The following is a 12,989-nucleotide window of genomic DNA, read 5'->3' as shown; positions in this document are numbered from 1 at the left end:
ACCCATCCCTTTTGGCCAGGAGACCAAGAAAAAGGTGATTCGGCCCTTGCGAGTCAGCACCAGGCAGCTTTGACGCAGCTGCCTCCACCCAAAATCCCCAAATCCTGCCCCAAAACATGGACTGATGTTCTGGAAGAGGTGTCCTGCCAATGCAACGTTGGGCGACCCAAGGGGGGAAAGAGGCTGAGCCTGGGACTGGTTTTGAACTGGTTTTTGAGTGCGGCGGCTGGGGAGATGCTGCCCATGGGGCCACGCGGTGCCAAGGAGGGGCAGCAGTAAGAGCCTTGTTGGCTGTCATCCTTGGCAGCTGGCTCTGCTGCGCCCACAGCTCCAGCCGGATACTTTGTCACCAATCGTTTTGGGTGAGAAAATGCCCTTTTACTGACCCACCTCCATGGACGTGACCTCTCCGACCAAAGGAGAAGCGGCACAACCCTACAAACCACCAGAGAATCCACACCAGGGAGAGGCACTGGGATATGGGGGACCGAGCAGGGGAGGGGTTTTCGGGGTGGGGGGGTTAGCAGGGGACCACGCCACTCCCACAGCTTCGCCATCTCTTGTTCAACGCAGTGGAGGGACACAAGGTCCAGCAAAGGTGACATTTTCATCCTGACCGGAGCCAGACACGTCCCATCGCTGCTGGAGACGAGGGTGTCATGGTAGCAACGCGTCTCCCAGACTATTTTTAACCACTCTGGGTTTAAAACCTAGCCTAAAGACCCCGACGGAGCAGCTAAGCCCTTTGCGTGATGCTCAACTCCCAGCCCTGAAGCACCTCCAGACCCAAGCTCCCTGGAAAAGCTTCCCTGCTCTGCGGATGGACGCGAAGGGTGTGTTTTCTAAAAAAAAAAAAAAAAAAAAAAAAAGCAGGTTTTTAACTGATGTAATTATCCCGCCGTAAGTCCTGGCTGCAGCTGGCAGTTCCTCAAGCTCTGCTTTCCAGTAGCAGCTTCAAAAGCGACAGCGTCGAGCCCTGAAAAAGTTTTCAGGGAATTTCCTCCCATGGTGGCCACCAAACCGGGGTCTTTTGGAGGTCCAGCACATGGCACGTCCAAGGGGCATCCCCCAGCTTGATGGGCGGCATCCATCGGGAGATGACACGGGAGCGCTTTTTCCAGGTTATCCCACATATTTCCCATTTCTCCCCAGCTGCATCACCTGCCTGGAGAAGATCTCTGGGATAAGGTTTTCCCGAGCTCCAGGCAAAGAGCAACCCGATGACCTCCAAGTCCATGCTCGCCTCTGGCAGAAGCTGCTTTTCATTCCCCATACATCAGCACAACGGAATACTTTATTGCTGCGCCTCGCCGGGCAATTTTTATTTATTCCTTCAAAATCTTAAATAAACCTGTTTTTTAAAAGTACCTCTGGAACAAGGGAAATGTATTATTATGGTAATTGTCTTGTGCTAATTATACTTATTACTATAATAACCGTTTTGTTGTCACACAAATAAAGTGGATTACATCATTTGTAAGTGCCAGAGGCAAGCGATGGCTGTGGAGCAGCGAGCAGGCGAGTTCTGCGGGTTTTCTCCTTGGGCTTGGGTGAGACGGTGCCCAGCAAAGGCACCTCCGATTTGGGATCCGCGTGGAGCTGGGGGATCTGTTAGAGAGCGGGGATGGAGCCCCTGAAGATGGAAATCGGTTTGTAGGGATGTCGAGAGGTGGCTGGTGAAGGCAAGATGAGAAGTGGGTGATGAAGGCAAGATGACGGGAGCTGTCGTTCCTCCGACACTGCCTTCCCGCTGCCCTTGGTCACCTCCCTCATCCTTGGAAGGATTTTGGGTGCTATCAGGGATGCAATTGTGAAAGCACCTACTATCTAATCTGCCTTGTGGTTGCTTGAGTAGATAGTGAGTGAGATGCCACCTCTCCTCCCCGCTCGCCATTGCATGACTTGGCCACCCGGGATCTGGGATCCCACAGCCATGGCTGCTCTGGAAAATCCCAGATGTGGTGCCGGGGCTGCGGGTCCGCTCTCCCACCCGGCACCTTTCCTCGCCCAAAGCCAGGAGCTGCGAACGTCTCGGCGTGTTGCAGCAAGCCGGCTTTACCTGCGTTACCTACGTGACCGTTTCGGGAGGATGCCGACGGCCGAGCCGGGCTGTGCCCGCATGCGCTGTCCTGCCGACCGCGGGATTCGGGTCTCGCATGGTTTCGGGGACGAGTTTCACCCGGCTGCCTTCAACTCTACACCCACAACCACCCATCCATTCCCCAACGCAATCCCGCATCATCCCTCCCCCTTTCATTTCATCCTTCCTCTTCCAGCCTCATCGCCTACGTAAAAAACCACCAACCCCCAGCTAACCAGATCCTCGTTTTTCCAGGGTATTCAGCAAAAGCAGGTGTTTTGCCTTTTTTTTGTGTGTGCGCACGTGTGCGTGTGTCTCTCGCCTCCTCTCTCGTGCTGATGGGCCCCTGGAGCTTATTTTACACGAAAGCAACACAGGTTGATGTATTTTTAAATGGCTTGATTTTATCACCCTGCTTAATGATTTGTCGCGTTATTTATTAGACAGTGTGATATCCAGAGGGATTCATCGCATTAACGTATAAATAATGTGGCAAATAGTTCAATAGAGCCATAAAAAAGGGGATTTAGAAATAAATTGACCTATGTTTGCTACATGTAAACGAAGGTGGTGAATGATAATGTGTGTCATGCCCTTAAGCGTGAAAAATGGGGGCCGAGAATAAATCAGAAAGTTTCTTTAGTGGGTAAAACTGCAAAGCAAAAATAAAAATCCCAAACTCTTGGGTTTTTTACCCACTTTGTGTCCCCTGCTCCAGCTGTGCCGGTGTTTGGATGTGGCCGTACATCTCCCGCGGGCTCAGAAACGCTGCTCAGCTTCTCGCCGCGAAGGCACGTGGAGCTCTGTCCCCGCCGGGAGGTTTGCAGGATCCGGCACAGAGCCGAAACGTGCTCTCACCTATGCAATAAATAAGACCCCGTGTCCTTATCGACACCCTGCAACGCTGATTAAAGCAATAACCCAAGCACCCCGTGTTCCTGCGCTGAGTTACGAGTTCACAATATCGCCTGATGTTGGGCAATAATTATTTTTGAATAGGTTTTCCCATCTCCTGAAAAAAACCCTTCCACTGCAGCAAAGCCAGAGAGTTTTTCCTTCTGCCATGGGGGCCAAATCCAGCACCGGGGGCATCCGAAATCCCACAGATCTACCAGGCCACCAGCCCCATCCCTCGCCCAGCTTTGGCACCGTCGCCTGCCAGAATGATATCTGATCTCGGCATCGGTGCCAAACGATTTTATTCCGCAGCTGTAAGACAGATCACTATTTTTTTTCTCCTTTACAACGTGCTACGGTTTAATTATTTAACACCATGGGGGTATGCGAGATGACACAGAGAGTTGCGAGGGAGTGCGTGCCAAGCTAATTGATGGATGGGCTCGATGAAGGATGGATCGCGGTGCCAAGCAGAAAAGGAAAAGGGAATTTTCTACTGGCATCGTCAGGAGAGCGGGAGGGAAGAGGTGGGCACCCCCAGGTGGGTCTCAGCCCCCCCAGAACCTCTTGGTTGTGGGCACCAGCCCGACTCGGATCATGCGCAATAGCCGGGATAATTGCAAATGTTGGAGCTCTCCATTTCGAAACATTGAGGTTTGCGAAGTCCAGGCTCAATTTTCAAAGTTTTGCAAAATTTAAAAATGAAAAAAACCTGCAGATTCCACCCCAGGAGCCTCCAGCACAGCCCGAGCATCCCGGGGCTGCCAGGTTTTAGCATCGGGCTCCCACCCGGAGCCTGGCTTTTCTCTTTGCCCAGTGCTGGCTGCAAAACCAGGGCTCCAGCTTTGGCCTCGCTCCCTCTTCCCTTGCCAGCGCAGCGGGATCCGCGGCCCTAAGTCGGTGAGTCAAGCTCACCTCCTCCGCCTCGCATGCACGGAGTCGGCATGGCTCGCAGCCGCGGCCACGGGCTGGGAACGTCCCCTGGGCTCCCGGTTTAAATGCCCTTGCCTCAGTTTCCCCTACTCCAGCTCACAAACCCACTGTTGGAGGGCACAAAGAAGCTTATGGATAAGAAGAAATTAATATTATTTGCATTTCAGAGGAGCTTAAGAGTCGGGCAACCAAATTTGCTCCTTTTTTTGGCCAATAGCAGCTCTGTAGGGTGGTGGTTGTCTCCCAGCCGTGTTTCTGGGTCTTGTTGGAGTTAACCCCAGCAGCAAGCCCCTTCCTCCCCCAGCTTTGGCATCTTGGGCTCCTTTGCGATGTATTTATTAACCTCGTGCACGGGATGGGTTTTCCAGCAGGTAAATACATCCACTAGGCAAATATTTCTTTCCTTTTCCCCCTCCTGGCTGCTCCGTCCAGCTCTCGGAGAAAAACAGCCCTCAATGGCTAAACCTTCCCAAAACCTGGAAACAGCTTGGAGATCCCTTCCCGGAGAAGGAGGGCAGGATCTTCCAGCTTCCTTCACAAGGAATAAATGCTCGTTTTAGTAACCAATTTGATTCACTTTTCAAGGAACAGGTTTTCATGCTTTGTGCATTTATTTCCTAATTTTATTATGCCATTTAATTAGATCATGCACATTGGTTTTATTGTTAAAACATGTCCTTGTTTTCTTTATAACTGGATTTCATGGCACTACAGGGACATTTAGGAAAATATCACATTCCAGCATCGACCGTCGAAATCAGACCTAGATCTGAACGGAGCTGCCGGGTCGTAAATCTAGTCACAGATGGAAAAAGCGGAATATTATTCACAGCATGCGGAGCACCAGCGGTTCCAGGAAGGGACGCACACCCCCTCCCAGCCCTTAAATTACAGCCCGAGGAGGGACGAAGCGGAGCAGCAGCTCCCTTGGAAGGACACGGAGAAGTTGTTTGCAGGATTCCTTTTTATGGGCTGACAACGGTCGGGGCTGGCCCCCCGAGACGCCCCGTTCCACGGCACTGGGGATGCTACCGAGCTCGCCCTCTCCCCCATCCGCCGCTCCCCAAAAGCTTTCCGCTTGCTCCGGGTTTCCTTTGAGGTCCTCTCCTGCCGAGGAGCTGTTTCCCACGTCCCTTGCAAAACCCATGTGCGACCCAACCGGGTTGGATTAACGCGTTTTTTAAGGGGAGTTTGGGAGGAAGGGAGACTTTTCTCGCTGTGGGTCGGAGCAGATGGCTGGAAGAAATGAGGAATGGTTCTGGGAACTTCCCAGGGGATGCCTGAGAAAGGGGAAGAAAAAAAGAAAAAAAAAGAGAAATCCACACAACTTCAGACACTTGATCAGATGTTTGGAGGTTGACTACAGGAAACTGAGACCCTGGGGCTTTATCTCCGGGTTCCTGAGGGCTGGGGGCTAGCAGGGGGCTGAAAGGGAGCCGGCTGCAAGCAGAAATCAATTAGTGCTGGGGAGAACTTGAGCTGGTTCAGACGGATCCATTTGGAGAAGGCACGCAGCGAGCTGGGCTGGGCCGAGCTGCAAATCATCGCCGTGCCGAGAATGCACCGGCAGGTCCTCGCTGGGCTGGGGCTCGGCAGCCCCGCGGCTGTAATTCATGGCAGAGCGGGGCTCCTGGTCCCATCCTGCTCCCTTTCCTGGCTGTGGACCATGAGACGGAGGAGCTGCGACCTGAACTGGCTCCCGTTGGGCACCTAAAGGTCTGGCTGACGGGTGCAGTTCGGGGTGGTCCCCATTGGATGGGGTGCTGTGCAAAGGGATGTCCTTGTGCATGCTGAAATTAGCCCCGGTCTTGCGGCCAGATCAGGTGAGAGGGGCTTTGGGGGATGCCGGGAGAACTCAGCTTCTTCTCTTCTTTCTTCCCAGCTGCCATCACCCAAGGAGACACAAAGAATACACGAGGGCAACCAGTGCTGGTGGATCTAGCGGAGAAAAGCAGAAGACCCGGAGCTGACGGGGAGGTGACTGCTCTTTGGGAAAACACCCCGAGGAAATCACATCCCCTTTGGAAATCAGATGTGGGCTCCAAGGGAGAGGGTTAACCCCATGGTCTGACACAGCGATGCATGCATCCGTCCGTCCTGTGCAGACGGAGAGCACAGTGATCTAGCTAAAGCACTGCTTTCTCTGCAGAACTTTCTCCAAATGGTTCACAGTGTCACTTGGGGCCAAGCCAAGGTCTCTGGTTTAGCCTTCAGCCCATCCTTGGGTCTTTTGCCTCTTGGAGCCTGAAAAACTGGAGCCTGAGCTCAGACATCACACATGGCACCAGCACCTCCAGCCGAGGCGCTTGATCCCTCCTAATACTCTTCATCCCCTGTGATACCCAGGGGGGGTTTCCTTGCATCCCCCCTGACACGAGGCCCTCCGTCGCAGCCTTGCCCTCGCCACGGCTGCCATCTCATGCCGAGAACGGGCAGCTAACGGCGCACACCGGCCCCGGGGAGCAGCCCCCGGCCCCGACCGCCGCGTCCTTTCGCATCTGCCCAGCCACGGCTTTTACAGCCTGGTGTAAACCCAGCGGCTCAGGACGTGTCAGTCCTGATTTATACCGGCATAAACGGCAAAAAAAAAACCCGCCGAGGCGCAGGTACTGAGCTCCGTTACGCCGGCAGCGGGCTGAAGGCACCCGCAGCAGCGCCGGTTCAGCTCCAGCCAGGCTGAATTTGGCCCGACTTGTTTAAAATTCCTTTCTCTGCACACGAAACCATTTTCTGCGAAGTTTAGCCTTGGGGAGATTTATTTCCTTGTTAGCTCAAGATTTTCCTATTAGCCCATCTCAAAGAAACATGGCTGCATTTTCTCCAGTGCACCAGCTGTTGTGCGAGATGCAGGTACATATTACAGCCGTCATTAAACGGCCTGTCATTCCTAGCTTTCTAATTACCGTATGAATAGAGAGTAGCACGAACAGAGCGGCCGATTGTTCCACTGTGACTTGCAAGGGGAATCAAAAATGGAAGACGCAGCCATCGCGCTTGGGTTTTTTCCCTTCCAAATCTAATTGACAAGGAAATTCGGGTCGGCTTTGGCTGCAAGCGTAGCGCCGTGCCTCGTTTTCCGAGACGGTTTTGCAAAAGAAAAGCCCCCGGTGTGTTTCCAGTCTCCCCTCTCCTCCTTCCTACTTTGGTTGGCTTTAAACATGTAATTTAGCAAAGCAGCACAACCTAAAATGAGGGAGGACAAACATATGGTAAAGTAGATGCAGGGAATATTCCAATAAGCAGTAATATACTGCGAAGATGTGTCCTGGTTGCAGTCAGCAGGGGTTTTTTTTGCAGTAATAGCTCCCTCCTTTGTTGCAGGAAGTCATGGTTTAGTTTTGCAGAGAAATGATCTTTTCCAAGCTCTTTTCTGTGCAAAAAAAATCAACATCGTTGTGCCGGCGTCACAAAGAGCCCATCGGCGAGTGGCAGCGTGTTTAGCATCCAGACACCCTTGATTTGCAGCACCTATTACTGCCATTTTATAGACTGGGAAAGAAATAAAAATAAAAATACAACAAAAGACGGCACAAAGGTACCAAGGGCTGGTCCTGGGAAAGGGAAAGATGAAGCTTTGCTCAAAATGTGATCCAAAAATGAGGTGAGAGACAGCCAGCACATGGGCTGATGGTGCAGGAGAGGTGCCGGCAGCTATCCAAAGGCTTCGGCATCCATTTTGAGGAGGTCTGGAGGAAGAGGTTGCTTGGACGTGGGTTGGACTTCACCTTTGCTAAACCATTCAATGACTGGAGATGTCCCACGATGTCCTTTCTCCTGGAGGTGCCACCTCCGCGTCAGCCGTGTGGACTCGCTGATGTCTAAGGGAGGTTGGGCGCATGGCACAGCTGTGCATGGAGGTGAGATGCCAGGGTACCCTCTGCTCTCCCCAGCTGCCCAAGTGCATGAAACTTGTGAGAAATAAGCACTTCGGGGGTTTCTACCTAATGCAACCCATCCCACCCTTTACAGGGGCAATTTTCCTGATGAAAGGCAAAACGTGAACTTCACACCATCCCCTTGAAATCAGCACGTGAAGGTTTTTTGCATCCAAGAGAGGGTCACTTTTAGGGGTCAAGGGCAGCCAAGCAAGCAGACCTCTGTGAAGACGTCTCGTCTCTCCCACAGCAGAGAGAACATTTGTGTGACCCGATGAGGCCACACCAAGGGCCATGTCTCTGCTGGAAGACGAGGCTGTGGCTGGGCACGCACCTAACCAAGGAGCCCGACCTGGATGACAAACATCTGGAGATGCAGCAGCCATCAGGATGGATTCAGGAAAGCCGAGAGCCCGACCTCTGCCGAAGAGGCCAAGGCAAGGAGAGGCAAGCTCGCAAACCACCCGCTCTCAGGCTGCTCAGGTTTTATAGATCGACCCCGTCCCCTTCCCATTGTGCCAGAAACTCGGCGGCATTCTTGGGATTAACGATTTCCAGACATCCCCGCCTGCAGCCGAGGAGGGGAAGGCACAACACCAGCCGGCAGCCTCGGCTGGAAATTGGGCAGATCTGGAGGAGAACAGGGTTTTGGAGGGTGGGGGGAACGGGTCAAGAGAGCTGCCTGTGCAGAAGCAGCGTTGCACCTCCCAGTGTCCTCAAATGGGGATGCTAAGGGGTTTTCTTGAAGATGCGTGAACCCATCCACGTCTTGGGCGTCCCTGGGTGAAATAGGGTGCTCTGGGTTGCAAGTAGAAAACCACCTCAGACCTTTTGCCCTTGAGCAACCCCCTCCCCATCACCCCCCCATCCCTTCTTTAAACAGTTTTCGGACACCTTCAGCCCCACGGTTTATCCTCACGCAGCTCAGCAACGAACCCCCAAACCCGGCATCTCCCGCTATCGCGCCCCGGCTTTGCAGCACAGTTCCAGACCACCACAGCCGCACAAAACCGGGTGTTTTCTTCCCTCCTCTCTTTGTTTCTCACCAGCTCCATCTGCCCGACTCCCCACCTGAAGGCAGCGCGGTCCTCTGTGGCATCTCAACGCGTTGCCATGGAAACTATAATGTCACAACCCGAGGATGATGGCTTGGAGTGGGAAGGGAACAGCAGGAAACAGTTTCCATGCAAATATCCGTTGCAATAAAAGGCCAATAAATAAACAAGCGAAGGAACTGGGGAGAGTCGAGGAGAAATAGGAGGAGGGGGGAAAAATAAAATAAAAAAATGGGATGCTGGCTCGCTCCCAAAGAGCTCGGCATGCAGATGAGCTTTGTTTTAATTGCAGCTTCACGAGGCACGTTGGCAGAGCGGTGACACCGGGCAGGGGTTAATGAGAGCCCCCATGCCCATATTGGCTTTGAAAGGCAATTAGCACCAGGCCCTAACGAGCTCAGGTGGCATCGGAGCTGTATCGGGCAGGGAGGAGGTCTTGAGGGGTGCAGTTTTGGGATGCTCTGGGGTGGCTTCACTAACCAAAAACCCCCATTTTTTTCCCCCAAAAAGGGTTTGCACAGGCCCTCTGGGGCAGCGGCTGCTGGGGGTTTATATACCCCTGGTGGGGGCAGCATGGGATTGGCTGGGAACATGGGTGGTAGCACAGGATTGGCTGGAAGCAGAGCTAGGTGGCAGCACGGGATTGGCTAGAAGGAGAGCCAGGTGGCAGCACGGGATTGGTCAGGAAGACAGATGGCAGAGGGGGATTGGCTGAAGGGGAGGGGGCAAGGGCAGCAGGACCTGGGCAGGATAGAGCCCCTTGGGTGGTGCTGCAGGGGGGATGCCCTGTGGGAAAGGGGGGCTGGGGTGGGATGCAGCCCCTGGAGCAGGATGTGGCCCCCCCAGGGCAGTGCTCCAAGGGCAGATGCTCTGCACCATCCCGTTTGCAAACTGCCCCCCTGCCTGGATGAGTGACCCCCTCCTCCGAGCCCTCAAGAGCCGCTGGGATGGGGACAGGGACAGCCACAGGGCTGCCAAGCCCCCGTCTCCGCACTAAAATATCTGCTGACCCACAAACTCATCGCTTCGGGACAACACAGGAAAACGCTCAGGCCGATCGCCAGCTCCCCCATCTTTGGGATGCCCCAAAACCCCACATTTTGGACCCCACCGCAGCACAGAGCCACCCTGCCCGGCTGCAGCTGCACCGGCGGGGATTAACCCAGCCCCAGCGTGTGCGAGCTTGCAGCATCCCTCCCGACACCGAGCCCTGGCTCCGTTTAATAACCCAGGAGCCCTCACGTAGGATATCGTGCGAGAAGCTCCCGGCCGTGGGCTGCTGAGGAGAGGGAGGAATGTGAAATGCGGCGGCGGCAAGGGGTGAGGCCGGTCCTGACGGTGGCTGACCTTGAGCAAATCATGGCCCTGTGCCTCAGTTTCCCTGCCTGTAAAGCTGGGACGGCGGTGCTGACGCCTTCTTCTGAAGGTGCTGGGTTAGACGTGGTCTGTTGAGGACTCATTATCTCCACAACCGTCTTTGGCACCTCGGTGCCGTTGTAACCGTGTCCCCCATGGGGTTTTTGTTGGTGTAATTATAATTTGTGTAAGCAGCCACGCCTAGTACCGAAATATCTGTGCCTGAACCCAACCTGTGTGCAGGGCAGGTCTTGGATTCACCAAAACCGGGAGCCCCAAGAGGAAAGGAAATGTGGGAGGAATGGAGCGTTTTTTGGTAAAATGGATGCTTTTTGGGCAAACTTGATTTGCACATGGTTACCGGTTGTGTTTGGGTGGAGAAAAATCAAAGCATAACCCCCTTTCGGCGCCTCCACAGCTTCTCTTAGCACTGTGACGGCCATGGATGCAACATGCTCAGCCCGGCTACCAGGTGCCCAGAGGCCATGGTGATGGGCGCCCTTGGAAAAACCCAGTCAAATGCAGGAATGCTGCCTCGACAGGGCCGTATCCTGCCATAGGCGCCCAGCATGGCTGGAGCCAGCCGTGCGGCGAGGCTGGGGATGTTCTCAGAGCCAGGGTCAGTCCCTGTTGGTGGTATTTTCTGAGTTGGGCTGCTGCCTGCTCGCAGTTATGGGCTCCAATGACAGGCAGGCGGCGGACAAAGTTACCTATGAGCATCCACAGTCTGGGGATTTCCTAAACCCAAGATGATATCTGCACCTGCGGGTGAAAGTCCTGCACGGCCGCTCACTCATGCATATGCCCCGTGGGGTTTGATCCTGAATTAACATCGCTCCTGGCCCCATCTGCCCTTTCTGGGCTTCCATTTGCCGAGCAGCAGCACCTGGGGTGCTGCCACCCCACTGTCCTGGCCAGGAGGGCCACCTCTGCCACCACAGAAGATGCCCAGGATCCGGCCTTTGCCCTCCCTCCCCCTGGACCGCATGTGTTCCCAAACCTCCAATTCTCTAATTTTCCTTTTAAAAAAACCATTAGGGTTATACAACCACATTAAATGTCTCCTGACGGACAAGAAAGGACACGAATCCAACCTTTCATCATTCCCACCCCCAAATAAATCCAGACAAGGTTCCTTTGTAGCAGCTAAGCTGAGACATCTTAACATTTCCCTGCTAGCAAGCTCCAAGTTTCTTTACTCACCATATATTTCCCCTGACAGTTTGTACAGATACTTAAGACACCATATAATTATCATCACAGCTAAAAGGCAAGGGCTGATTTATTTGTGACAAGCACCACCTTTCCGCGATGACGCCATTGACACTTACACCGAGGGTTTTTTTGGCGTGGGGAGGTGCGGAGAAGCAGAAGCCAGGCTGCTTTCTCCTCCTTTTTTTTTTTCTTCATGCTCATCCTTTTCCCCGCGGGCACTTTGCTGCGAGACAACCGGCACCCAGTCCCAGGACCGTCCCCACCATCCCCAAGCCCCCAAGGCTCTCATGATTTCACGGCTTGGGCCAACACAGGTCTCTCCGTCTGCACTTCTTTGACTCTTGGCGTGTGAACAATGTGTGCACTTATCTCAGTACTTATTTAGTGCCCAGCTCCACACCCTGAAATTGCCTGATTATAGCTTTCGGAGCCTGTGTGATGCATTGGGTTAGGCAAACAGATGTGCCAAGCAGTCTTGTTGAAAACCCACATCCAGGCAGCAGCTTTCAGCTCCCCAGGTTGTTCCCTTTCTTTTTTTTTTTTTTCCTTTCCCCTCCTCTCCCTCCCACTTTTCCTTTCAGAAGTAGCTCTAATAATTGCCTTCATATTGCTCTCAGCGAGGGAAGGGCTGGGGAGAAACACTCAATGTTTCAGCCATTTGCCAGTAATTTTCTCTCCAAGGAATGGGCCCCTCCATAGCCAAGAACTCATGACTCTTTTGCCTGGTTGTCTCCTTGCCTAGAACAAACCCACCCCCTTGCCTCCTCCCTGCCTCCTCCGCCAACCGAACTGCCAAGATGTCTCCTCTCAACTCATGACCTCTTCAGGTGCACGTCTCCACACGGCAAGAGCTGCAGGGGGAAGGCAAGCAAGACCTGGCTTTGTTGGTGCCAAGGGTGGCCTTCTTCATCCCGTCCTCCACCTCTCCAGGGCACTTCCTAACCCTATGTCCACCCCAAAAGAACCTGAAGGAAGAAGGCAACGTGTTGGCCCTGGTATGGAGAAGTGTAGACCAGGAGATGTTTCGCCCTGTCCCTGTGGTGTGAATTTGCTCAGTCTTCTTTTGGAGCCAGTGGAGAGAATTAGGCACCTTGTAAGGGCCATCTGGCCCAGCTAAGATGGCAAAATCAGGATGGGAGGAGATTTTTTGGAGGTAGCAGTCTCTCTGTTGAGTAAAAAGGCTTTAATAGCTGTTGATAGACAAGACAAAGTCTTACCCAAGAGGACAAGGAGAGATTTGACAGGAGTCTCTTGGTTCCTCCAGATGCTCCTCCCAGCCCTCATGGCAAGAAACCTCCACATGGGGAACAAGCCCTGTGAGACCCGAGCTGCCCAAACCCATCCACTGGGACCCCAGTATCACTGCTCCCATCAGTGCAGCCCTGAGCCTCACTTTGCTCTTGAATGCTGCTCTCAGGTGCCCATAGCTGAGGTCTTATGGCCCATTGGTTGGGTTCTTCCTCCCCCTTGCCATGTTGCGATGCTTTGAGGGGCTGTTTGAGACTCAGGGTAATGGGGAAGGTGCAGCAGATGCAGAGACTGGGGTGGCACTTGGTGACATTGGGGCTTTGAAGAGAT

The sequence above is a fragment of the Nipponia nippon genome, unplaced genomic scaffold (genome assembly GCF_047370975.1).
Source record: "Nipponia nippon isolate SJK-2023a ecotype South Korea unplaced genomic scaffold, ASM4737097v1 scaffold_35, whole genome shotgun sequence".
Classification (NCBI taxonomy): domain Eukaryota; kingdom Metazoa; phylum Chordata; class Aves; order Pelecaniformes; family Threskiornithidae; genus Nipponia; species Nipponia nippon.
The sequence above is the reverse complement of the archived record's forward strand: the minus strand, read 5'-3'. Positions refer to the sequence as shown.